The sequence below is a fragment of the Triturus cristatus genome, chromosome 3_2 (genome assembly GCF_964204655.1).
Source record: "Triturus cristatus chromosome 3_2, aTriCri1.1, whole genome shotgun sequence".
NCBI classification, from domain to species: domain Eukaryota; kingdom Metazoa; phylum Chordata; class Amphibia; order Caudata; family Salamandridae; genus Triturus; species Triturus cristatus.
Window position 1 is genome coordinate 979,281,293 of NC_140584.1, and position 25,406 is coordinate 979,306,698.

At 49.1% G+C, this 25,406-nt stretch overlaps 1 long non-coding RNA gene across 2 annotated transcripts in view; it reads left to right on the forward strand.

Moving 5' to 3' along the window:
* The window catches only part of LOC146858928 (uncharacterized), a 66,724-nt gene extending 42,721 nt beyond the window's left edge, over positions 1-24,003 (forward strand). The window contains exons 1-3 of one of the 2 annotated variants that reach the window (XR_014980044.1): positions 9,571-9,704; positions 20,629-20,765; positions 22,989-24,003. This is a non-coding gene — a long non-coding RNA (uncharacterized LOC146858928). Of the gene's footprint in view, positions 1-9,570; positions 9,705-20,628; positions 20,766-22,988 lie in introns of those variants that run through there. The other variant, XR_014980045.1, reaches the window with a different exon arrangement.
* Positions 24,004-25,406: the final 1,403 nt, after the last annotated feature.

A 25,406-nucleotide genomic window follows, 5' to 3' on the forward strand; every position in this document is an offset into this window, starting at 1 on the left:
CCTCTCAAGTAGCCCTCTGGCTGCCAAAGCAGCAAAGCCAAGGTGCGCAATGCGCTGGGGGCGGGGGAGTGTATCTCATTCCTTTCTTATGACCAACAAGAAAATGCCCCCATGTTGGAGCTGCTCGATCTTGTGAGAAAGTGGCTCTGTATATACTGTTCCCTAATAGGTACAGGGTGTACAGAGTCCACAGTCCCCCAGAGGCTGATAGAGGTCAAAGTTAGGTATGACCTTACTCTCAAAAGTGGTAGCTTGGTCGAGCAGTAAGGCAGTACCAGAGGACAGTGTAAAGCATTTATTGTACACACTCAGTCAGCAAATGGGTTCACACACTCAATAACTGAACTCTAGGCCAATGATTTGTATATATAAAATATATGCTTGTTTTATTTTTAGAACCACAAGGGGGTAAAAATATACTTTCTCAGAATGAGAGGTTGAATATAAATACTTTTGTTTCAAGCAATAAATTTGTGTAAACAGTCACAGTTGGTTGCAATAAACAATCCTATTTCCTAAACATAACAATGCATTGAGCTCAATGGTAAATTCAGGTTATTTGTAATAAATTACTTTTCAGATTACTTTTGGAATTCCAGGTCTGGATCCTAGAACCAGCCTGGGGTCAGTATTCAGAATCAAGTGATGAAAGTCGACTTAATAACTGTAATGATTTTTAAATAATATTTAGCTATTTCAAAAGTTAGCACTTAGAAAATATTTCACAGAAAACATTCAATGGATCTCTATGGCAAGAAATTCAAATTGCAGGTAGAGTACTTTATCGTTACTTTAGTAATCCAGGACTGGGTGCCTAGACCCAGGACTGGGGTCCTTATCAAAAGCAGGTAAGTAATTTCGTTTGCAGAAATGGTACGATTTTAAAAGAATATTTCAAATTTGCAAAAGTAGACACTTAGAAGAAATTTCACAGAAAAGCAGACAATGGTTTCCTATGGGAGAAAAATGAGTTAGAAGTAAGTATAGTTGTGAACACTTTTCAGAGTCAGGGCTGGGCACCAAGATCCAGCACTGGGAGCTCACCTAGGAGCAGGTGAGTAAATTCGTTTTTGTCACTTGGCTGATTTTTGGTGAATTTTTGCAGTTTTGAAAAGTTCACACTTAGAAGATTTTTGAAGAAAAAGCCAGTCAATGTTACCCTATGAGGAAAATGAAGTTAGCGGTTTAAGGGTAAGTACTCGACTGGTAGTGTTGAAATTCCGGGCATGGACTCAGGGGTCCCCCAGTGTCAGGTAGGTACAGTTGGTTCACCCTCAGCGGTTTCAGGACGGCCGGGTGCAGAGAGAGTTGGGCCCAATGTTATCCTATGAGGGATAGGGGGGCCTTGGTTGGTGGCTGCTGTCTGGCAAGCCACGCGGCTGTGGGAGCTGGGCTCCTGGTCACTTACTCAGGGCAAGTGGGGAAGTAGGTTAGTGTAGAGAGGGCACTGCCAGGGCCACTCGGGCGGCTGGGTGCAGGGTGCTTTTGAGCCTTAGGGCGCTCAATGGAAATCAATGGGAATGTTCCGGTTTGGAAAGAGGCTGCAGGCTCGGGGACGAGGATGTTTCAGGTGCCACCACCACTTCGAGAGGTAAGTTGGGTAGTTGTAGGTTAGGTGGGTACCCCGGGATTGGGCACAGGGGGTCGCAGGGCGCCGGGTGCAGGGGTGCCTTTTGACGTCGGGAATCTTACCCTCTGGTTGATCGCGTCTGGGGTGGCACTTGGTTCTGAGGCTGCAGGCTTCTTCCGGGATGTCGAGGGGGGTCCTTGGGTGCCGGACTCTGGGTCACAGTCGCCGTGGGGTCGTCCTCTGGGTCTTTGTCCACTCCGGCACTGGCCAGGCTTGGCTGGTGCAGAGTGTGTTGGGTCCGCGGTCCCGGGCTGGTGCCAGGGATAGCAAGTAGGTTTCTTGAGTAGAGCCTCTACTCGTGGGAGTCCCAGGGGCTTAGAGCTAAAAGGTAGCCAGGTCCTCCGGGGTTGGTGAGGTTGCTGGCCACGTGGGATGCCGCGCTGGTGCAGGTTCGAGAGTCGACAGGCCGGTAGGGCTGGGGCCAAAGCAGTTGGTGTCTTCTTCTCTTTTTAGCAGCTGCAGGGCAGGTCTTTGTTCTTCTTGCTCTTCTTGTCGTTTTTCTATCTGGAATCTAAGGAAGGAAGGTTCAGGGGGCCCCTAAATACTAGATTTAGGGGCGTTACAGGTAGGTGAAGGCCAGGGACCAATGGGTCCTTGTCCTGGGGTGGGTACACCCCCTATCCTGCCTCTCTCCTGTGGGAGGGGGGCAGTAGCCTAATCCTGATAGGGTAGGGCCTCCCATCTTCAAGATGGCGAGAGCCCGGAGATGTGCTTCACCTCGCCTCCCCCACCTGAGGGGTGGGGTGGGCAGGCTGGCACTTCCCCTGTCCTTGTATGGGGTTTCCGGCCAAGCTTCCCGCCAGAGTGGGGGGTTGCAGTGGCCTGGGGAAACTCCAACTGGCGGCATGCCTTTGAAGCTTCCCTTTGCTCATCCTGGGGGAGGAGATTTCTCACCTCACCCAGGATGTGCATTGTTGCAGGCCCGGGAGAGCAGGGGCTCTCCCACCCAGGGGTCCAGCAACGTGTCTGCTGTGTGGCAGCCTGGGCAGCCTCAGAGCAGACGTGGATTGCAAGTTAGCTGTAAGGGGGCATCTTCTAAGATGCCCTCTGGGGTGCTTAGTACATTAAATCCTACACTGGCATCAGTGTGGGTTCAATGTGCTGAGAAGTTTGATACCAAACTTCCCAGGCTTCAGTGTTGCCAATATGGTGCTGTGGAGCTCGTGTTTGACAAGCTCTCAGCACCATGTATTCTTAAATGACAGCACTGCACTTACAGTGCCCAGGAATGGACCTGGGTACTGTAGGGGCACAGGGCTCCTGCTCCTGTGCCCACACCATAGGCGTAATGCACCCAGCTAGAGGGGTGGCTGACATATGCCTTGGCAGTGTAGGTGATTGGCATGGTACACAGTGATGTGTGCCATGTCGACTCTTTGTTTTGTCCTGCACCCAGACACTCAGCCTGCAAGGGCAGTGTGTGTGTGTAAGGGTACAGGGCCTCTGAGGGTGGCACAATGAGTGCTGCAGCCCTTAGAGGCCTTCCCTGGTCACAAGGCCCTGGGTACCTAGGGTACCATTTACTAGGGGCTGACATGTGGCTAGGGTTTGCCAATTTGGGGTTTGTGTGGTTTAAGGAAGGAACATAGGCCCTGGGCACCTGATTGGCAGGAACCCAGGGTACACTCAATCGAAGTACATTCAGCAATTTAGCAAAAAGTGGGGGCATACCATGCAAGAAAGATGGCACTTTCTCACAGATCTCTCTCATGGTGCAGCTGTGGTGAACAAAACGAGCACTGGCACCAAGGGGGCCCCTGGAGCCCCACTCCGGGACTCCTATCACCAAATTGCCCCCAAAAAGACATCAGCACCGGCACCACCGTGCCGCTTCAGGGAGTGCCCACACTGCTCCATTCTGACCCTCTCTCCAGGGCCCCTCTGGCCTTCAAAGTGCCCCCTTCACTGGGGCACCTCTGGGGCAGCTCACACACATGAAGCAAAAGGCTCCCACATAGCGCCACCTACCGGGGCTCCTTCTTCATCATCGGTCACCAGGAACCACACGGGGCTCTCCTCGTAGGTCACGAGAGCCCCAGCTTAGCAACTGGCTGCACACCTACCGGACTTCCGCTTCCCAGGAAAGGGGGCGGGGCAGAAATGGAGCCAGCGAGGCTCTTGGAATCTCCACAGGCCCTGCCAAAAGTCAGGCACGGGCGCCTAGCTTACGTTGTTGCCGCTCGCAGTGGCTCGTCCAGTGCGGGGTGGGCTCCCACCTCCAAATAACCGCAAATGTGGGGTGGGCTCCCGCTCCTCCTCACAGCATGGGGGATCCCCTACGCCGGGGTTCTCTTGGAGCGCACACTACCGGGCACAGAACAGCGGGGTGGGCTCCCGTCGACAGGAGCACTTCTCCAAGCACCGCAATGCGGTGTGGGCTCCTGGTGTACTCCTGGAAGCACATTGGAATCCCCACGCAGCGCTGCAAAGCCCCAGCACTCTCCCTGTTCTGGGAGAGTGGTATAGCGCCCTGAAGGCGCTCAGGCCAAAGTACCAGGGGCACAAGGCTGGGCCCAGGCAGGCCAGCTCACAGGGCCCTCCAGCAGGGAGGCAGTCCCTCGCGGCAGTTCCTCCTGGGGCCCAGCAGCAGCAAGTCCCCAAGTCACCAAAAAGCACAACATACATGCGGTCACAGCCCCAATATTTATACAGCATTTTCTTTGTCAGCCCTGGCACAGGGCTTGAGGGAATCCAGCCTCAACTGGTTCTGGGGGGTGTGGAGCACTTTGTTTACAGGGCGTCCACCCTCCTTTGTCAGGTTGGGGCTCTGTCATCAGACACACCACAGGGGTGCGGAGGCAGGCACAGACCCATTCAGGGTCAGGGGACTACTCCTCTCACTATTCCAAATGCAGATCTCCCATTCAGCCTAGCGCTGACTCGCCCTGCCCTACCTGGAGCCACACACACCACACCAGCCCCTGTCACTCCAAAGCCAGACATGCAATACACATCAGGCAGGCAGACACATAGCACACAGAAATGCCAACTTCTAGAAGTGGCATTTCTAAAATAGTGATAATAAATCTGCGCACACCATTGCGCAGCATTTATTATTACTATTCCAACCATACCAAACTTGACCACGCTGCTTCTCTCATATCAGGAATTACCACTGAAACACTTATCAGGGAATCCCCAATGCATTCCTATGGGAGGGCAGTCTCACAGCAGTGAGAAACCAAAATGGCTGTTTGTCACCACCAGGACATGTCACACACTTTAGGTACATATCCTACCTTCTACCTACAATGCACCCTGCCCATAGGGCTAGCTAGGGCCTACCTTAGGGGTGACTGACATGCAGTAAAAGGGGGGGTCACAGACGTGGCACACACTTTAAGTGTCACGTCACAGCGGCAGTAACACTGCGCGCAGAGGCCCTGCAATGGCAAAGGCCTGAGACAGGTTTGAAAGGCTACTTTGGTAGGTGGCGCAATCAGCACTGCAAGCCCACCAGTAGCATTTAATTTACCATCCCCGGGTATGAGATACCACTTTACAAGTGACTGGCTGGTAAATTAAATATGCCAAACAGGTGTAGACCAATCTTACCATGTTTACAACAGAGAGCACACGCACTTTACACTGGACAGCAGTGCTAAAGTGCCCAGAATCCTAGAACCACCAACACCATGTCAGAAGAAAGGCTAGGTGGAAGGCAAAAAGTTCAGGGATGACCCTGCAAAAAGGGGCAAGTCCAACACAAGCTGTGAGAGTTAGGTGCTTGTGCTAATAGGTTGCTGTCTTGAAATGCTTGGGGGAAAGAGGATTGTGGGATGGGTTGGAGGGGGGGGGGGGAGGATCGTCGGTGGGATTGTTGGGTTGGGGAGCAGCATTAGTTACCAAACTCTGAGCTGGACTGGTAACTGTGTTGGGCCTGGCTAAAAAAGTCCTTACTGTGCGAGCAAGGGATAGTGGTGTGATACAATGAGTTAGAAGTACCGGGTCAGTGAGGGGGAAGGTGAGGGCAGAAAGTGTGTGGAGGAGGGGTACAGTTAGAGTCAGTAGTGTGACTTGTGAGTTTTTTCCCATGTTGTAACCTGTGAGGGAGGTTGGCAAGGGAAGGGTGAGTTGTACGGATGGGAGCTGGTGTTCTGTAGCGTAGGGAATATGGATTCAAAAGAACATAGGTTGGCGTCATTGGCTTGTATCATGACTCTTCCATTTCTGTAGATGGCTGTAGTGGCTTTGCCTTTGAACAAGAGAGACTTGGAGATTGTCAGTTTGTGGCCCTAATGGATTGTAGGAAAGTATCTAGGAATCCACAGCGATGTTACCAGTTTTGGATATATGAAGTTGGTTCGTTAGTATTGTATTCCAATTTGCAGGTTGGGTAGTGTAGAAGACGACATCCGTTCTCGTGTGACCTTTTGAGGGGTTGTAATATATATCAGCAATGGATGTTTCAGGGAACTGTTTAATCAGTCTTTGTAGTTTTTAGCCACAGTTGCTGAAAGGTTCGGGGGGGGGATGGTGATGGAGAAAGAGTTTGGTCTTTGTGGTTTCATGAAGTTGGGTACCGAAGGGGGTAAGGGTGTTGTGGGGGCATACTTCATATTATCCTCTATGGGGGTGCCCGAAGGTCGTTTGTGAGTGATACTAAGCAAACTCTAAATGGGAGCGATCACCCTGAATATTGGTGTAAAGAGGTGCAGATCATACCAGTGTACTGGGGTTGAGCTGGACTAGCATCAGCACTATCCAAAATGGCCGACACTCTGGGAGCTTAAGCAGTCTTCTTTTTGTTTCAGTTGAGATAGTTATGAGAGAGTTTTTAGGTGTTGGGACATTGCGCCTTTCTCTAGAAAATGTTTTTGGAGAGATGAAGCAAGTCCTCTTTTTGTTTCAATGCTTACAACTGGGAAGAGGCTGGGTCTATTTTAATACCGATGAGTAGCCCATGTGGTTTTAATCAATTGTCCCTTTTCACTTTTTAATGATGTAGGGGTAAAGCATGTCGTCTTTCACTTTTTTTTTGCTCTCATTTCTCCTAGGCTGCCCGAGGCCAAACCGTCCAAAATGGCGGGTATAGTGGCCCTGGGCTACCATGGAGGGTATGGAAGGTGTCAGAGTGCTTAGGAAAGAGCTGAAGCTCAGCTCCTTAAATGACACTATATAACATTGCTGTAACTGTTTACTTCTGCTCTCAGAACCCTACTACCTATCCAATTACTTTTAGACTGTTTCTATGCCTTTTACCCTCTGCAGCTTTCCACTGCCTTTTGGCTAGGTGCATGTACATATCTACATGCACCTGCACTCTGGTGTTCCCGCCCGCCAGTCTCTTCAAGCACCTGGTTGTGCTGACCCACCAATCAATATAAGGACCTGCACTCAGGGACTGCATACCTACCAATCGTTTTAGGCACCTGTGTCCTGCCAATGCAGACCCTTCAAATGGTCCAAACACCTGTATTCTGATACCGTCCACACACTAATCAGTCTAACCACCTGTCCTCAGCCCATGCAATTGCTGTCTGACGTTGTACTCCAACCAATCGGTCCATGCACCTGTACTTTGGCACATGCAGTCTGGCAGTGCACACCCACCAAATGCACTAAATATCTGTACTCAGGCATATGTACTCTGGGAGTGCACATTTAAGAACTGCACCTAAAACCTGTCCTCTGGCACATGTACTGTGGCAGTGCACACCCACCAGCCGCACCAAGCACCTGTACTCTGGCAGTGCACACCCACCAGCCGCACCAAGCACCTGTACTCTGGAGTGCACACGCGCCAACAGCACCAAGCACTTGTATTCTCGCACATGTAGTCTAGCAGTGCACACCCACCAACCGCACCAAGCACCTGTATTCTCGCACATGTAGTCTAGCAGTGCACACCCACCAATCGCACTAAGCATCTGTATTCTGGCACATGCCCTCTGGCAGTTCACATCCCCCAACCACACCAAGCACCTGTACTCTAGCAGTGCACACTCACCAACCGCACCAAGCACCTGTACTCTGGCAGTGCACACTCACCAACCGCACCAAGCACCTGTACTCTGGCAGTGCACACTCACCAACCGCACCAAGCACCTGTACTCTGGCAGTGCACACTCACCAACCACACCAAGCACCTGTACTCTGGCACATGTACTCTGACAATCCACACCCACCAACTGCACCAAGCACCTGTATTCTCGCACATGTAGTCTAGCAGTGCACACCCACCAATCGCACTAAGCATCTGTATTCTGGCACATGCCCTCTGGCAGTTCACATCCCCCAACCACACCAAGCACCTGTACTCTAGCAGTGCACACTCACCAACCGCACCAAGCACCTGTACTCTGGCAGTGCACACTCACCAACCGCACCAAGCACCTGTACTCTGGCAGTGCACACTCACCAACCGCACCAAGCACCTGTACTCTGGCAGTGCACACTCACCAACCACACCAAGCACCTGTACTCTGGCACATGTACTCTGACAATCCACACCCACCAACTGCACCAAGCACCTGTACTCTGGCAGTGCACATCCACCGATCACACCAGGCGGCTGTACTCTGGCAGTGCATACCCACCAGCTGCACCAAGCACCTGTACTCTGACAATCCACACCCACCAACCGCACCAAGCACCTGTACTCTGACAATCCACACCCAACAACCGCACCAAACACCTGCACTCTGGCAGTGCACATGCACCGATCACACCAGGCGGCTGTACTCTGGCACATGTACTCTGGCAGTGCATACCCACCAGCCGCACCAAGCACCTGTACTCTGACAATCCACACCCACCAACCGCACCAAGCACCTGTACTCTGACAATCCACACCCACCAACCGCACCAAGCACCTGTACTCTGACAATCCACACCCACCAACCGCACCACGCACCTGTACTCTGGCAGTGCACACCCACCGATCACACCAGGCGGCTGTACTCTGGCACATGTACGCTGGCAGTGCACACACACCAGCCGCACCAAGCACCTGTACTCTCACAATCCACACCCACCAACCGCACCACGCACCTGTACTCTGGCAGTGCACACCCACCGATCACACCAGGCGGCTGTACTCTGGCACATGTACGCTGGCAGTGCACACACACCAGCCGCACCAAGCACCTGTACTCTCACAATCCACACCCACCAACCGCACCAAGCACCTGTACTCTGGAAGTGCACACCCACCAATCACACCAGGCGGCTGTACTCTGGCAGTGCACACCCCCCAGCCGCACCACGGTCCATGTAGTCTGGCCGTGCCGGCAGAGCAGTGTGCCCATCCTCCTGGACTCTGGTGCTGCGCCCCTGCCAGATTCTCATTCACCGTAGAACATTGTATCTCGTCCCTGAGGGCAACGAATCCCTCACATATAAGCCCCTTGAAGCCTCGTGTTACAATTCATTCATGTTCTGGACACAGTGCGTCTTATGCTGCACTTTGAGGCACTTTGCCTAAGGAGCAGCGAAAGGAGTTTCTGTCCTCAGCAATCTAGACGCACTGTTAACTTTTCCACATTTTTCAAAAATGTGAAGAAAACACAGCACTGAATCACCGCAGACTGAAAAAACAAGTGCATTTCAAACTGGTAATATTAATAATTGTCATACTCGGATGCCATGTTTTCAGAAGGGCATGGATAGTCAATAGAGCAAGGAATTTACAGGCAGCTTCTCTGCCAAAGAGAAAACAGTTTAAAGTACATACATGCCCGGGGGTAAAAGAATACAAAAAATACAATAATACAAACACACAGGGTTTGACAGCCCGTTTCGTTTCTATGTTGACCCATGAATAGAAGTAAATGTACCAAGTACTATTATATTTTGAGTTCTACCCTCCCAATAATTTAATTCCTGCCAAGTATGACTGGACTGCGAGATCTCGCGTTACTTTGGTGTGAAATGCTCCCTTTAACTAAGAATGAAAACCGCCTCAGAGAGAGAAACCGCATCCTTTTCTGGCAAATGTGTTTACATCGGATGTTTCCGCGTTTGTTGTCCGGGTGCTCGGTTTCCCTCGTGGTTCGGTTTCCCGCCGGCGGGTTGGGATACCTCCAGGGCGGCTGCGGTTTACAGCGGTCCTCCGAGCCCGGTGATAACGAAGGTAACACGAGATGCAGGCTTCTGACGGTGCTGCAGAAATATAAATAAATGAATCCGAATATACAGCTTCATAGGTTGCACTAGAAACGGAAACTGGCGCAGTTGTACTACCAGCAATGTTTCAAAGTCTTCGCTGCACGCGATCAAGAAGCTTTTTCTAAAACATAATGTTCTAGGTTAACTTTTCTGTATATAATAAGCGGTGCCGCCCACCCCTGAGTTCCATGCATATGTCAACTTGCTTCATCCTATGATTACCCACGCAGGGGTAAATACTGATGGCCTTATTTACGACAAAGTAACGCAGCACAGTGCCGCAAGGCATTTGGCTGCACCGCACTGCTTTACTTTGGAAGCAAAGTGATGCGTCATATATAGAACAATATGACAGATCCCTTTGCTCTCACCGGCGCTGGCGCACAATTGGCTGCCAGGCGCCGAGCAGGCACCCTTGATGCCTGTGTTGCGTGGAGATTGTTTTTGTGCAGGAAGGGAATACAGCACACATAGAAAGGGGAAAAAACGAGGAGAAATTACAAAATTTCTCCATGTTGCGCCTCCTCTGGGGAGGCGTAGCATTCTGATGAATTCCCAGGTTTACGATTTCTCGTAAATCTGGGAATGTGTCAGGTTCCACGGGTGTTGCGTGGGAACATCCACAGCCACACCCATAGACCGCCCCTTTTACACAAAGAGCAGCATGTACAGGGGCTGTATGTACAAGGACAGGAATAGCCATGCAGGGTGGCTTTTTGTGTTCTTGTAAATATAGGGCAGCAAAATGCGCTGCGGTGCGCCACAAAAAGTGACGCACACACTGCTCAATGAGCTTGTAAATATGCCCCTGAGTGCCTCATTTATAACAAAATGACGCAGGGTGGCTCTGCTAGCCATTTTGCTGTGCCGAGCTGCGTCATTTTAAAAGCACAGGGATGCGTCATATTTACAACAATATGACGCATCCCTGTGCTTTCCCCTGCGCTAGTGCACAATTGGCTGCCATGCGCCAAAGCAAGCACCCTTGCAACATGGTGCAACGGTTGCTGCATTGCGGGGATGATCGTTTTTGTGCAGGAAGGGACACCTTTCTGCACAAAAACAATAATTGATGGTGGTTTCCTCTTTCTATGCGTGCATGCATAGAAAGAGAAAAAAACAAGGAAAAAATAAAAGTACCTCCTTACGCATATGATTCTGATGCATTCCCAGGTTTATGAAATGTTGTAAATCTGGGAATGCGGCCGCATCCATAGGTGTTGCATAGGTATACCCACAGCAACATCCATGGCACGCCACTTTCACGCAAAGTGATTCATGAAAAGGGGGTTATTTACAAGGCCATGAAAACCACGCAGCGTGGCTTTGCATGGCCTTGTAAATTTGGGCCAGCACACTGCGCTGCCAGTGCGTCTAAAAAAGGGACGCACTGGCTGCGCAAGGGGCTTGTAACTAAGCCCCATAGTAATTAGAGTGAGCGGCACATTCTTATAACGTGCATTCGCCTGCTGTAGTCTGATTTTCTAATCAGAGAATTGTAGCTCTCATGAAAACGTTGGGCTTTTTCACCAACTTGGAAGAAGATCTGATTCTGCTTTAATCATTTATTGATGAGTATGTTATTATGGGAGGACCATGTCCCTACCACTGTCTTCCTTCTTTTCTTCTCCACACCAAAATCACAATGGGTTTGACTGATAGGGTGACCACCTCCCAGCCATTATGGGCACTCTTACCACTCCTGGACTTTTTGTATGATGGACTAACACATTCTGAGTGCTGTTGTCTTATTTTGCTTCCATTGAACTAATTAGTCTAATACACCTGAAATCAAGGATTTGTAGGTAAAAGGTTCAGGACTGGGGATGGGGTACATCATGATCTGGAGTCAGGCGGTCATCTTATTTACTAAACAAGCCCTGTGCCAGCTCCGTTCTTTATTCAAATCTGCCATAAATGACCCTCCTCCATGCTGTTTAAAAGCTTGCATCTACGACACCTATGTTGTTAAGCCAACACTGAATTTACTAGAGCTTGCTCAAAGCTACACCCATAGACGTGAGCAAAATTTTAACTGTATGCAAAACCCACACCCCTCTCCATGCAAATCTACATAGCAGGCCACTCCGCCAACCAGATTGTCTTGTACAGCGCCCTTCCTTTAGGCCTCCAAGCATAGGGCCATATTCATCATTAATTAACGTAACGCAATACAATGCAATAAGACACCTTGCGGCGCTGCGTGAAAGGGAGAGGGCATGAATGTCATTCCTATTATCTGCCTGTGCTGGTGCACAAACTGCTACCTAGCGCCAACGCAGGCACCATTCCACCATGGTGCAAGGGTCTATGTGATCCTCTGAGGCTTTTTCCTCTTTCTACGTGTGCTGCAGAATGCAGCAAAAGTAGAAAGTGGAAACGAAATTGGAGAAATAAAGACATTTCTCCTTGTTACGCCTCCCCTGGGAAGGTGTGGCATTATGACTCATTCCAGGGTTTACCAGTCTTGGTAAATCTGGGCATGCGCTAAAATGCATGGGTGGCGGTGTGGGAACACCCATGCTCCAAGGTGGCCTTTCGTGGCTTGGTAAATATCATTCTAGGTTTTGCATAGCCCTTGCGCTACCTTGCGTGGTGCAAGGGCGATGCAAAACTTTGATAAACATGCCCCTCGGTCTATTAAGCATCTTGGATGGTCTGATTTCATTTTAGTTACCTTTGTGAGTCACGTCTGAACTACATGTGTCACCACTATGCCACTCCAGAAACGGATGCACCCTCTGTACCAATACCAAAATGATCACATCCTCTTTATGGTGTGCCAATTTTAAATATCAATCTATACCTCTCTGCAGCAACACAGAACACAAGAGTTAGACATACAACCATAATGTATGACTTATATTTGACACCTCTGCACCAAAAAAGGAAACAAGAGTCAATTCTCGGTATTTACAAATTACCAGTCTACAAGTTGAACTGATGTAGAAGTACACTACAGAATGAACAAAGACAGAGGATCTCTGATCCTGTTGAAGACCTCGGCCAACATTTTTTCTCTGCAAAGAGACTTGAAATCTTTCTGCACTCACTTTTCAATCTCCGGTATATCAGTCTGACTCTCACACTACGATAGACAATAGTCACACATCCCCTGACCGGTGTAACATAACATGTGTATTTGTAAAGCACAAGTTCACCCCCAAAGGGGGATCTTGGTGCTGAATAACAGATGTTTATTGTTACCAAACTCAATGGTACTCATTTTATCGACCTCAGAAAAGAGGAAAGACTGAGTGGACCTGCCGGGAATTGAACCTGTGACCATGAGGTAGAACACAGACCCCTGTAGTGGATGCATTAGTCCATTAAGGCGCCAGACCCAGCTTCCTTTACTTATTTAACCTCAAAGTTTGAGTCCAGGCTGCACCATGTCCCACATCACATGAACTAACTACTATCATTGGCAACCTGTCCTTTCGATCGACTCCTACAATGAACTAGCACCCCTAAAACAACCGTAATTGCATCTACCTTAAAAGGAGGTAAGGAGAAAGGATTGGTTTCAGGTCAAAGGCAGGTCTTTTAAAAGTGAGGCTGGCCTAGATTTAATGTAAGAATGTAAAAAGAAGCAGTTTATTAACATGTGAAACACAATCCACAGAGATGTGACTGCAAATCTGAAAGTGAAATAACACCCTTGATTATCGGTTGTATAGGAACAGAGGGGCAGCTAGCTGTTTTCCCTTCATTCAGTCCCTGCTACATCTGCAGAAAGAACTCACCATACTGTGGCCTTGGATCCGCGGAGGCAGTGGTATGGTCCTCTGGTTCTGCATCAACAGATGGGAAGGACGTGTGTGTAGCATGCAGAAAGATTTCCCCTCTGCTACCATAAGAACATGAGAAGGTTTTGGCCTGATCGCGTCTGCCAGGGCCTTGAATGGGTGTCTGCTTGTGGTGGGCTGCTGACTTGTGGTGCAAGTTTTTGTGCTAGGCTTATGGTCTAAGGGGTATATTCACAAGGACTTCTCTCCGATTTATCTCCACCTTAACGCATCAAAAGTGGAGATAGATTTAACACCCCATTTACAAGCCGGTGTAAACTGCAGACATCGCCAGTATTCCCGCGATAACTGCCCAAAAATGTATCTGCACGGTGGATACCTCCAACTAACCCTAATGAGATGCAGAGTAGGCGTTCCCGTGCAAAAACACACAAAAAAAACACACCACCACTTTCACAACAACCTGCCAGATCTGCGATGCGAACCAAAAACAGGTGATAAGCCGCGGTACCAGCAGGGAATTAACACCTGCCTTTTGCTGGTGTTAAGCAGGACGACTACCTGCAGCATAAAAGAGAGTCCAGCCAAGAGCCACACCGGAAGACCCACAGATGCCATGGAGACAATGATCATGCAATGATGATAACCATGAGTGCCACAACACTCACCGCAACCACCCCCAGCCCCCGCCCCCTCCCCCCAAACATACACATACCATGCTCGACACAAGAGCCACAAAAAGCACATGATGACGCACATTGCCAAAAATAAACACGCGTGTGGCCAGAAGAACGAGAAACAGTCACACAGCACTGAAGTAACAACCAAAAACTTTATTGGAATACAGCACAAAACACCAATGCGGAAGACTCCTGTCGGGTCCGTCAGGGACAACTCGACGTCACAGCCTGGAAAATAAAGCACAAAATCAGGATGTGTGTCATGCGCACATCAAAGGAGTGAGACACAGAGAAACAGAGAAGGAAAGAAAGCCAGAGAGGGAAGGAAAGGAATGGAGAGAGAGAGAGGGAAGGAAGAGAGAGAGAGAGACACCGCCGCCCCTGCACACCCAGGTCCCACTGCTCACCTGCTGCCACCGGTGTGTCCATCAGTGGGCACACCACGTGCCTGGCAAGCTCCAAGCCCCGATCTCGCCACCATGGCATGGTCCTCATCATGCGGAACCGCCCTGCGGCCCAGCAGGTCCCACATATGATGCTGAGTCCTGAGTCATCAATGGCGGAGACCACATCAGTGCACACGTCATCATCGCAGGCTGCACACCCGCTCAGCTATTTCGGTAACACTAACCCTGTGCAACGCCAGTCAGCGCCACGTGGTGGTAGGCCCGTAACAGCCGCAAGGCTTCGGGTGCCACTAACCCTGTGCAACCCCAGTCAGCGCCACGTGGTGGTAGGCCCATGATGGCCGCAAGGTGTCGGGTGCCACTGACCCTGTACGCAACAACTCATGGGCCCATTATGATTGAGAACCGTGGAGCGTCCGTCATCCAGTCACCACCGGCAGAGGGGAATGTGATGTTGTCGGCCCCTTATATTTGTGGGGTCACATGGCCTGTGATCCCTGTGCCGGATGGGTGTGGTGTGTGTGCAAACCTTCCCTCAGGGAGTGGCTGTGACATGCTGGCAACTAGACTAGTGACCTGCACACCACCAGCGAGTACGCCTGTGACCAGTAGCTATGTGGGCCCCCATCGGAGCGTAAGTGGAGTGGGCTGGCCTGGCATGCGCCGGACCAGCGCAGGGCTTGTAACAATGTCTCGGGGGCTCTGGGCGTGGGTCAGTCCATGTCTGGACAAGGAAGTGACTAATGCGTGTGTCCCTGTTGTCGTGTCCACGGCACCCGGAACACAATAGGCAATGTAGCACACTGTGACTGGAATCCCATTAGCTGAGCATCATTGACGTAAGGGAAATCACTGTCCCTACATCCATCCACGCATTCATACATGAATGATGAAAGTCATGACACAGCAGTGCGTTAGTGGATGTTTATTGCACATCCAGTGGAGTTTTGCGGTGGGAGCGGTACAGGGCCATGCCAAGCACAACACACAATATGGGCCCGTGGAGGGCCAGCCAGAGTCCATCCGGGGATGACAAGTACTGCAGAAGAGGAGGGGAACAGTCCGCAGTCTGGTCGCCGTGTCATTGGTCATCGAACAGGAAATGGCAGTCCATGTCGCGGTCCAAGGTGAGTGCAGCGGAGTGTATCGAGGGTCAGTGGAAGGTCATGGGGCCACGTGCGGCACCAAGCAGAAACAGGTCAGGTGGCGTATATGGATGCTAGTGCCTCCTTCTGAACTCAAAACCATCCACGTCCTCGGATGTGTGCTCTGCCCCACCTGTGGGTGTTGCAGTACCGGCTGCGGCACTGTGTGCCAATGACACATCAGGGGCCGGAGGAGGATTGTCGGCCGCACTGTGTGGCAGTGACACATCAGGTGCTGGAGTGGATACGCCTACCGCACTATGAGCCACTGACACACCAGGAAGCGGAGATGTGGATAGTGTGGGGGCAGCAGCATTCATCAGCGCCACGCCTTGTGGCGGCAATGCCATGATGAGGAGCTGCAGGGCATGGTAGATCCCAGCTACATTTCGCTGATGTGCAGCGGTGGCTGCCATCCTTTCCGCCTCCATCCGCACCATGTCCTCCATGAGCCTCTGCATGTGTGCCAGCTCACGGCTGGCATCGCTGGAGCCACTCTGAGCGGACAGGTGTTCTTCTCTCCACGTCATGACTCCAGCGATGTCAGTCAGGGCTCACTGGAGACCATGGAGCAGGCCTATACACCCATCAATGGCATCCAGTTTGGTAGCCATGATATCGAACCCCACCCGCACCTGCTCAGCCGTCTCCCTCTGGCCCTCCAGCACATGGCGTTGGAAGGCCATGTGTTGTTGCTGGGGGTCTTGGGAGACTGCCGGGGCTGTGGGTGCCTCCTGCTGGGTTGTTTGGGTAGTGGGTGGGTTCTCCTTGATGCAGCTGGGCTGCCCTGATCCTGGAGGTGAGTTGCGGATAATGTCAATGATGTCTTGGAGGGTTTGGGTATCGATGCTGGGGATGTCCTCCTCGTCATCAGTGAAGAGTGGCTGGGACTGCTCTGCAGGAGGTGTTGACGGTGCCCCGGCAATGTGAAAGGGAGATGGTGTATTAAAATGTGTCAACATGTATGTAGCCGCATGGTACATGTTGACATTCAGATAGCATGACAGTGTACATTGGGACAGTCTGTAGATCAGGGCCATGACCCAGAGTCATTGTGGGTGTGCACTGTGCTCTGCTTGATTGTGCATGTGTGCCATTGTGGCCATCTCCACCCGTCCCCCCAGTACCTGGTGGTCACTCACCCTGTTGCGGTTGTGTTGTATCCTGTCGAGCAGTGTCTGGTCCCCCGACTCCGGCCACAGTCAACACACTGAGGACTGTCGACACCAGCTCCTCCATGTCATCCAGCACGAGCTGTGGTGCTGTGTTTCCACCTCCAGTCTGCATTGCTGCCTTCTGGTTGGCTGCGAGTTTATCCTTGGTCTTGCGCTTGATATCAGTCCATCGCCTCTTGACCTCGTCCATTGACCTCTTGTGCTCTACGACGGTATTCTCCTTGTCCACGATGTCCCGCCATATTCCATTTTTGGTGCCCAATGAAGTTGAGGTCTCCCAGTAGGGTGTAGTTGGTGGACGCGATGGCATGCAAGGAGATGATGTCCGTGATGAAGTTGGCGAAAAGTCTGCGGGGTTCAGGGGGTCGGTAGATGAGGGTTCCTCTGAGGGTGGTAGTAGGCCTGGCCAGTATCTTTAAGTGAAGGTGTTCCTTCAGGTCTGTGGGCTCCTCAGGGAGTGTGCTCAGGCGGAGGTTGGATTTGTGGACGATGGCGATTCCTCCTCCCGGGCGGGTGGGGCGGTCCTTCCTGGAGATCTGGTATCCTTGGGAAATGGCGATGGTGATGTCCGATCCCGATGTGGTGTTAATCCATGTTTCGGTGATGAACGCTACATCCGGGGTGGTGTTGTCGAGGAGGTCCCAGATTTCGGTGCCGTGTTTGTGGGGGGATCGGACGTTGAGGAGGATGCACTGCAGGGGCTTCGGTTGGGTTGTGGTCTTGCGGGTGGGTTGCGCTGGGTCCATGATCTTGGCGGTGCTGCAGGTGTGCCGGCAGCGGTGACAGCTGAAGGGTTCGTGGGTGTCAGCTAGTGATGCTAGTTTGCAGTTGTTGTTGCTTCCTGGGTTGAGAGTGTGGAGTGTCGCTGGGTCTTAGCGTTGGCGTTGAGGAGGCCCATGGTCCAAGGCGCTGGTCACAGTCGGGTCGCGGAGGGGCGCAGACGGACTTGCCTTTGGTGCGCCTTAAGAGCGCCACCGGCACGCCCGCTGCGTGGACGCGCAGTGGCCGCCATAAGGAAGGGGTCAGGGAAGGCTGGACAGCTGGGAGGCGGGAAGGGGAGCTGGATTGGGCCGGTTGCGTTGGTCGTGCTGAGGGGGAGGGGCCGCGGGGGCAGCAGTGGCAGGGAAAAACGGGCAGAAAAGGCAAAAACAGAGGAAAGAGTGAAAATGAGGCAGTGAAAGGTGCAAGAAAAGTGGGGGAAAGACACAGAACGAGAGTGAAAGGGGGAGTTTGAAATCAGTAAAAAACGAGTGAAAACGGAGGAGAGACACAGAGGGGGAGTGAAAGGGGTAGACTGAAATCAGTAAAAAACGAGAGAAAACGGAGGAAAGACACAGAAGGAGAGTAAAAGGGGAGATTGAAATCAGCGCAAAACAAGTGAAAACGGAGAGAAAGAGCAGAGCGGGAGAAAGGAGGCATAGGTCCATTAGACCACCAGGGATGAAGCGCAGGTGAAACCTGCGGATGGAGGAGGGCCTCGAACACCAACACGCGAGAGTGCAGGGGCTCGGGGGAAGGCCTCACTTAATGGTGGAGCTGCGAGGGAGGGAGAGCAATTTCACTGACAATGAGTCAATGGTCCTACCTGCCTATGAGTGATTTAGCACAGCACGTTGTAAATGTGCACATCTGCAATTACAGCAATAGCAAATACTCCAATGTGAATCTGTGGTCAAGCCTTCGCATTTTTGCTGCTGCATCACAAATCTGATTTTCAAATGGTGAATGTCTGAGGTTCATGATCATGTGTGTTGCAAGCACATCAAACAGGCGCAGACATCACAGCAATATGTAATGTGACAGTCACACAGACAAACTATGCCAACCATAATGACTACCACTGAAGCATGCATGTATTATCACACATGAATCAATGTGCATCAATGTGAGAACCAAGGGAATTTTGACAGCTATGGATTACTGACATCATGATGTATCTAAACGACTGAAGTCACCTACACAACACAGATCAAATCCCATAGCCAAATGGTGTCACTAGTCATGCTATTTCATGAAATATGGTACATCTGATGATCAACTTGCACTTAGCGTTAAAACTCTGGCCACGTAAACATGTAAACGATATTCTTTTCATGACCGCCATTGAAAATAGTCACTAAATACATGTTACAACACTGAAAATTACCGCTCAGCCCTAAGCAGGTAAAATATTTGCGCAGAGTGCAAAAACAGGCTGCCAACACCCAGGAAGTGATGTCAGTCTGCATCCTGTGTAATGGAGGAGTACTGTACACTTTCACTTTCTCTTTCAAGCACACTGTCTGTGTCTGTGGAGAGTGTTGGAGGTTTTTTTAGTTGTGTGCTGGTGTTGTTAGAGAAATGAGTGGTGTTGTGTCCTGTGAACTGTCCCTAGTATCTCGGCCAAGTCCTGTGTTCTAGTCTTAACGTGTTTTTTGCGTCTTGTTGCTAATCTTGTCGGGTGTCTGTCCAAGGGGTATATTTGTCTTACTAACGGTTTCAGGGTAACATTTTTGGGGTTTTCTTTTTACATAGTGTGGTTAGGAGATGTCGGGTGTGGGTAATGGAGTGCAGGATGTCAGAGAGGGCATGGGGGGGCTTCTTCCGGCTAGTGAAATCTTACCTGCCACTGATGGTGGAGAGTGGGAGACGGATCCTTCAGGGTTATGGTGTCTGTGTCCGTAAGGTGAGGTGGGAGCATATCCGCAACCACATGATGCGGATCTTCAGGGTGGACATGAATGTCCACCAATGGAAGCACCGATGGCAGGATTATGTGGGACGTGAGGGTGACCTGTTGGCCACCTGGGAGTTATCATTGGCAGGAGAGGTGGTAAGTACATGTCAAAAGTTTCATTTAATCACAGTGTGTTTTCCATGTCAACAAATGTAGTCAGTGACACAATGTAATGAATGCTACTGGATGATGCCATACATAAACCTTCCTAGCTCAAACACAATCACACTTGCACCATTGTGCAAGTGTGCCAGTGTTGATGATGATGTATGACCATGTGCAGAAATATGTTCACTCTTGCACATAAAAAATATTGACGTGCTGTATCACGTTTCAGTGTGTGCTGGGCAGTGCAGCATAATACGATAGTGTGTAAGGATATTTGTGTCTGTGGACTCTCAATGCGCATGATGTGCCCATGTGAGCTGCACAATGCAGCACACATGACAAAACACACTGCCTGATGGACTAACTTGTCTATCCCCGTTGTGCAAGGGACTAAGCATTTGTTACCAGTTCACAATGTAGGCCCTGGATCACATGCATGCCACACTTTTTAAAATCAACATTGCAATATGACATGAGTTTTGTTGTGTAAGGTCCATCGAAAAACCCATTCTCATTGGAACACTTGTCACTATTTATGGTGTGTAAGTCAGCCTCATACACAAAGTGGGATCAGACCAAGTCAAATGTCTGAACACAACCTTGTGAATTATGCCAAGCACATATTGACTAGCCAACTTGGAGAAAATGACGTTGGGCAGGGGAATGTGTCACTTAAGTAGTGTGGGCAAAATGATCACATATAGTAGGAGGATTGTCTTGTGGTCCACAAGACTGCAATGGTCATGTTTTGTGGGCCAGACAGGCAAAGCAGATCCCTTCATGTATGCAAAATGAACATAGACAGGACTGTTATACAGGCCATCCGATTGTATGTAGATGACTCTGATGATGAAAATGAAACATGTGTCACGTCTGATACTGAGTCAAGTTTTTTTAAATGTCTCACAGTTGGAAGACCACTGATTACTCATGGTGACGTAGATGCCTTCATGGACCCACAGGCCCCTGCTGAGTGCCATATATTTTCTTCGTGAGATGTGAAGATTTGATGGAAATGCTCCTGTATGTAGTTGAACACAGTCTGGGTGTGTATGACATGGACCTCACCTCTAGTGTGATGATGTAGCAGAATATTGAGATGTATGCACAATTTTATGTTGTTGTGATGTAACACAGCAGTTGACTACTTGACTTTATGTTGCACATCCCCAGTGAGTCAAAGTCAGCATCACACCGTATTAGCAAATGTCCAGCTTATCAATCGCTTTTGGCCTGTCTATGAACAATTATATGGCATGACAAACATGTAGGCACTCTGCCACAAATATGCAAGTGGGCCTGCTTTGGTGCTAGCCGTAGCAAATGGACAGTGTTGTGTATGCTAATCATTGTTGCCACATTACCATTGTACGATGTTTGCCAAAATACATTAGCAACATGTCAGACCCGTATTCCTGAGATGTTGTCATGTCAATCCAATGCAACATACATTTCCAAGGTTGCCCATCTGAGATATGTCCCATCAGATGGGTGATGCAATGGAATTCATTGTGCCCAAATTCCCTCCATTCTTTGCATGCTGTGGCTGTTCATGCCCAGATAAATGCTGTATGCAACTGTCACAATGTGCCAGAAGAAATTCATTATACCGTGATATCAGGTGTGGATACATGTCCAAATCAGAAAGTTTAGATGCCTTCTAGGCATTGCATCACGTTGCATGTCGGCAGCAAAATGACATTTGATCTAGTCAGTCTGTACTGACTGATTCAGTCAATGAAACCTGTGAAGTTACACTAACACTTTCACTGAGTCCCGAAATTCCAAAGGGGTATGTCAGTCAAGCCTATGCATGGGGATTCCACAGCGTACATACAGAAGAGGAGACATGATGTTGGTGATGGCTATGACCAGACATTTAATGCGTTTACACCCGGGACTGAGATAGCGGACAATGATGATCAATTCATTGGAGTACAAGTTGTTAGTTACAGGTATCAGTCCAAAGAGTCACTCACATACACAAGATGAGAGCTGGTGCACGTGATAAAATAGTTTGTGTGGCATGAGCCAGAGTCACACCTCCTTTGGATGAGTCGACATCACTGTAAGGGATAGTTAGGTGCCAACAATTAATTCCTGTCGATAGTCACTGTCTTTCCTCTGATGTGTTGTATCTGTGACATGTTTGTGCATGTTAAAAGGACACCATTCCCTCCGCAACGTTACCTGGAAAAACATTGTGGATGCAAGAGTGGCTTAGCCTCAGTCACAATGCAGCGTTAATGCATTGATGCCCAATAGTGCTTCATACCAGCTTTTCACACTATTTCTTGGGTGCAAATGTTGGGAAATGTATACCTGCACAACCCACATTTTGGAGGTCTGGCCCCTATCTACAAGCCCAGCGTGAATATGATGGAGTGCGTAATGTGTGATATCCTGCCCAAAATGTATATCAAAATACGCTTTAGTGAGAAATGTATTTACTTCTCATCTCTGTAGGTTCAATGTGTGCTGCGTTGTGCAGCACACATGGAATCAGCAAGGCACCATTGATTGTTCTTGTGCAGGAAGGTGAGCCTTACAGCACATGACCAATCTGTGAAAAAAATGACATCTTGTAACTGCAATATGTGCTGCATGAAGCAGAACACAGAAGTGACAAAACATCATTACAAAATTGTTTATGTGCAGGAAGGGGCAACCACAGACCCATGAACAATCTTTGCATCAATGCAGACTCCCTTGCACCATGGTGCAAAGGGGCCTGCATAGGCATGAGGAGGCAAAACCTTTGCTGCTGCGCAGGGGCAGACACAGGTCTGCACCACACTGTTGTAGATATGGTGCAGACCTCTGTTCCTGAAGTTGCAGGGCGTTGCGTTAAACCAAGGAGGCCAATGCCACGCTCTGCCACTTCCTTGTGAAGATTCCCCTATGTATATTTTTAGTCATGGCATGCCCTGGCTCTGCAATGGTCCTGTCATGCTGTGCCCTGGGGTCATTCCCTTGGTAGACTTAGTCTGTGTATGTGTCAGCAGCATCATTTAACTCTGCTAATCTGAAATTGTTGTGACTCAACTTTGCCCTTGACATGTCCCATCCCATACATTGTCAGGTCAGTAACACCATCATGTTGTGATTGGTCGGTTCATTCACATTGAATAGTTCAAGTCACGTTGGATGTAACCAACATTTGATGAGAGTGTAGAGTCCATGTTTTCATGTACTTGTGTTCCAAATTGAAATGGTGAACATTGTCATTCATCTTTGGTCTTACATATTGTCATATGTCTTATTTTCAGACAACATGTCGCCTGAGGAGGCACGGGAGTTCCAAGTCAGGAATGAACGATATTTGCACAAACGACATGTGGCTAAAGGGTTTCATGCAATGGCGAGGAGGTATCGAGAGGACCGGGCAGCTAGACGATTGAAATCTCTGCCCGAATTTGCACGGCAAAGTGGAGTAAGGGACATTGAAGCAATACCAGGCCATTCTAATGTCAGGCGTGGGCCCAGACATCAGCACAGAGTTGTTACTACAGTTAAGGCACCACCTAGCCAACCTGCTGCACCTGCCTCAGGCACGCAGACAGGTGTCACCTCACGACTTCGCACACAAGGGACTGCATCTCTGCCATCTGCACCCGGGACACATGTAGTGACTTACACAAACAGGGACCGGTGGTGCTTACTGGACATAAATGTGAGACTGGCACAAGTGGAGAGGGACGTTTCTGAGATTAACACCCACCTCCAGGACATCAAGGGTGCCCTGGGCCTCCCATTCTGAGCGCCCAATTTTGTGATCCTCCCCCCTTTCTACAGTCCCCTTATTCTTTTTTGATTACTGTTTGATTATTAGTCTAGGATTATAAGTGTTTTTAAGTGTAGTTTTAGAGTAGGAAGAGTTAGTGTAAGTTTTAGATGAGTTTTTAGATGTTTTGTTCTATTTATGTAGTGTTATGGGCTAAGTTTCCTTTTCTTTTGGGTGGGGGTTGATGTATATTTCATGTGAAAAAAAAATGAAAAGCCCAAAAATATATATTTGGTTAGGATATATGTATAGTTAGTTCATGTTTAGATTAAGCTGTCTTTGTCCCGTCTAATGATGTGCTTTAAGGGGAGGAGGTGAGTTGATGTCTCATTTATGTTGTTGAGTGTTTAGTATTAGATAAGGTAGTTAGTTTAGTATAATATTTAGTTAGTATCAGTTAGTTTAAATTAGGTTAGATGATGTGATTATTGTTAGTTTAAGTTAGGTAGGTATATTTTTAGATTTGAAAAGTTACTGGTTTGTGATTTGTGGTGGCACTTATGTTTGAAGTGATTTGATGGAGTGTTGATTTGGAATTTGGGTAGAACAGATTCAATAATAGAACAATCATTTTGATGACAAAGTGTGGTCATGCATCCTCTTTTAGGGAAAGGCTACTGTCATGATGCTGTTGAATTGTGATCAGGAAACATGCATGGATTTCAGAATAGCAAAGTTGACTTAAAAGCTTTCATAGGTATAGTCTTCGGATATATTTAGCATCTTATGAGTAACTGACAGAGTTGTGAGACACATTGGGGCACATTTACAACAGAATGGAGAAGCGTGGTGCTAAGCCAACATTTCTAATGCCACACTTCTCCATTCTGAAAATGCTGGAATGCCCTCTATTCACAACAATGCTGCGCACACCTGCATTTCCCCTAGCACTTGCACTGAGTTCTGCTGCCTAGCACCAACGCAGGCACCCTTGCAACATAGTGCAAGGGTGTCTGCATTGGGGTAAATTATTGTTTATGAGCAGGAAGGGTCGCCTTCCTGCACATACACAATCAATGTCAATTTGAAGTTTCTATGTGTGCTGCACAAGGCAGCACACACGTAAACAGCAAAAACAAGGAGAAATAAAGCATTTCTCCTCATTGCGCCAGGGTAAGATCAGGTTTTACCTGGTCTTAATGTTGGCTCTGCCTCCTATTTATGCCAACCGTGTAAATAGGACGCAGCGTCTAAAACAATGGGTATTGCGGTGGAACACCCACCGCAACAACCATTGCCCTCCCCTTTCACGCTGAGTAAAGCGTGAAAGGGTGCCTTATTTACAAGGCAGCGTTAGGCCACGTTCACTGAAAGTGACGTTGTGGTGCTGATAGTAGCTTGTAAATATGCCCCGTTATGCTTCATCATCTTTGTGAATATGGTAAGGGCTCTATTTTGAGAAGTGCATGGCATGACACCCATCACAAAAACCATTGTCTACAAAATTGAATATGAGTAGATCTGCCAAGTATGACATGTTAGCAATGCTAAGTGAATCCACTTCCTGTGGCATTACACTGACTTGAACATTGAACCAAGTCCCTATCCCCATCCTGAACATAGGGAAATGTTGACATCAAGCAGTAATGTTATATTTGAGATATGAGGGATTGTCAAATTCAAACATATCCTTAATTTCACTTCCTATCAGGGACACAGACACAATAGGACCCTTTTTCTATTGGCCCTCTAGATTTGTAGATTTGTTTTGCTGAAGAGACTGCTCATTCATTATTGACACGTCTATACTTGAATGGTCACAGGAAACACACTTTGTGACTTAAGTGCTTTTATTGACAGGTTTTGTTCAGGAGTTGACAGACTGGCCCAGTTCTTTGGACAACCCCCACATTGGGTAATTGCCCAGTGGAGGGGCAGACAGAGTCCTTGGTGGGGGGTGATC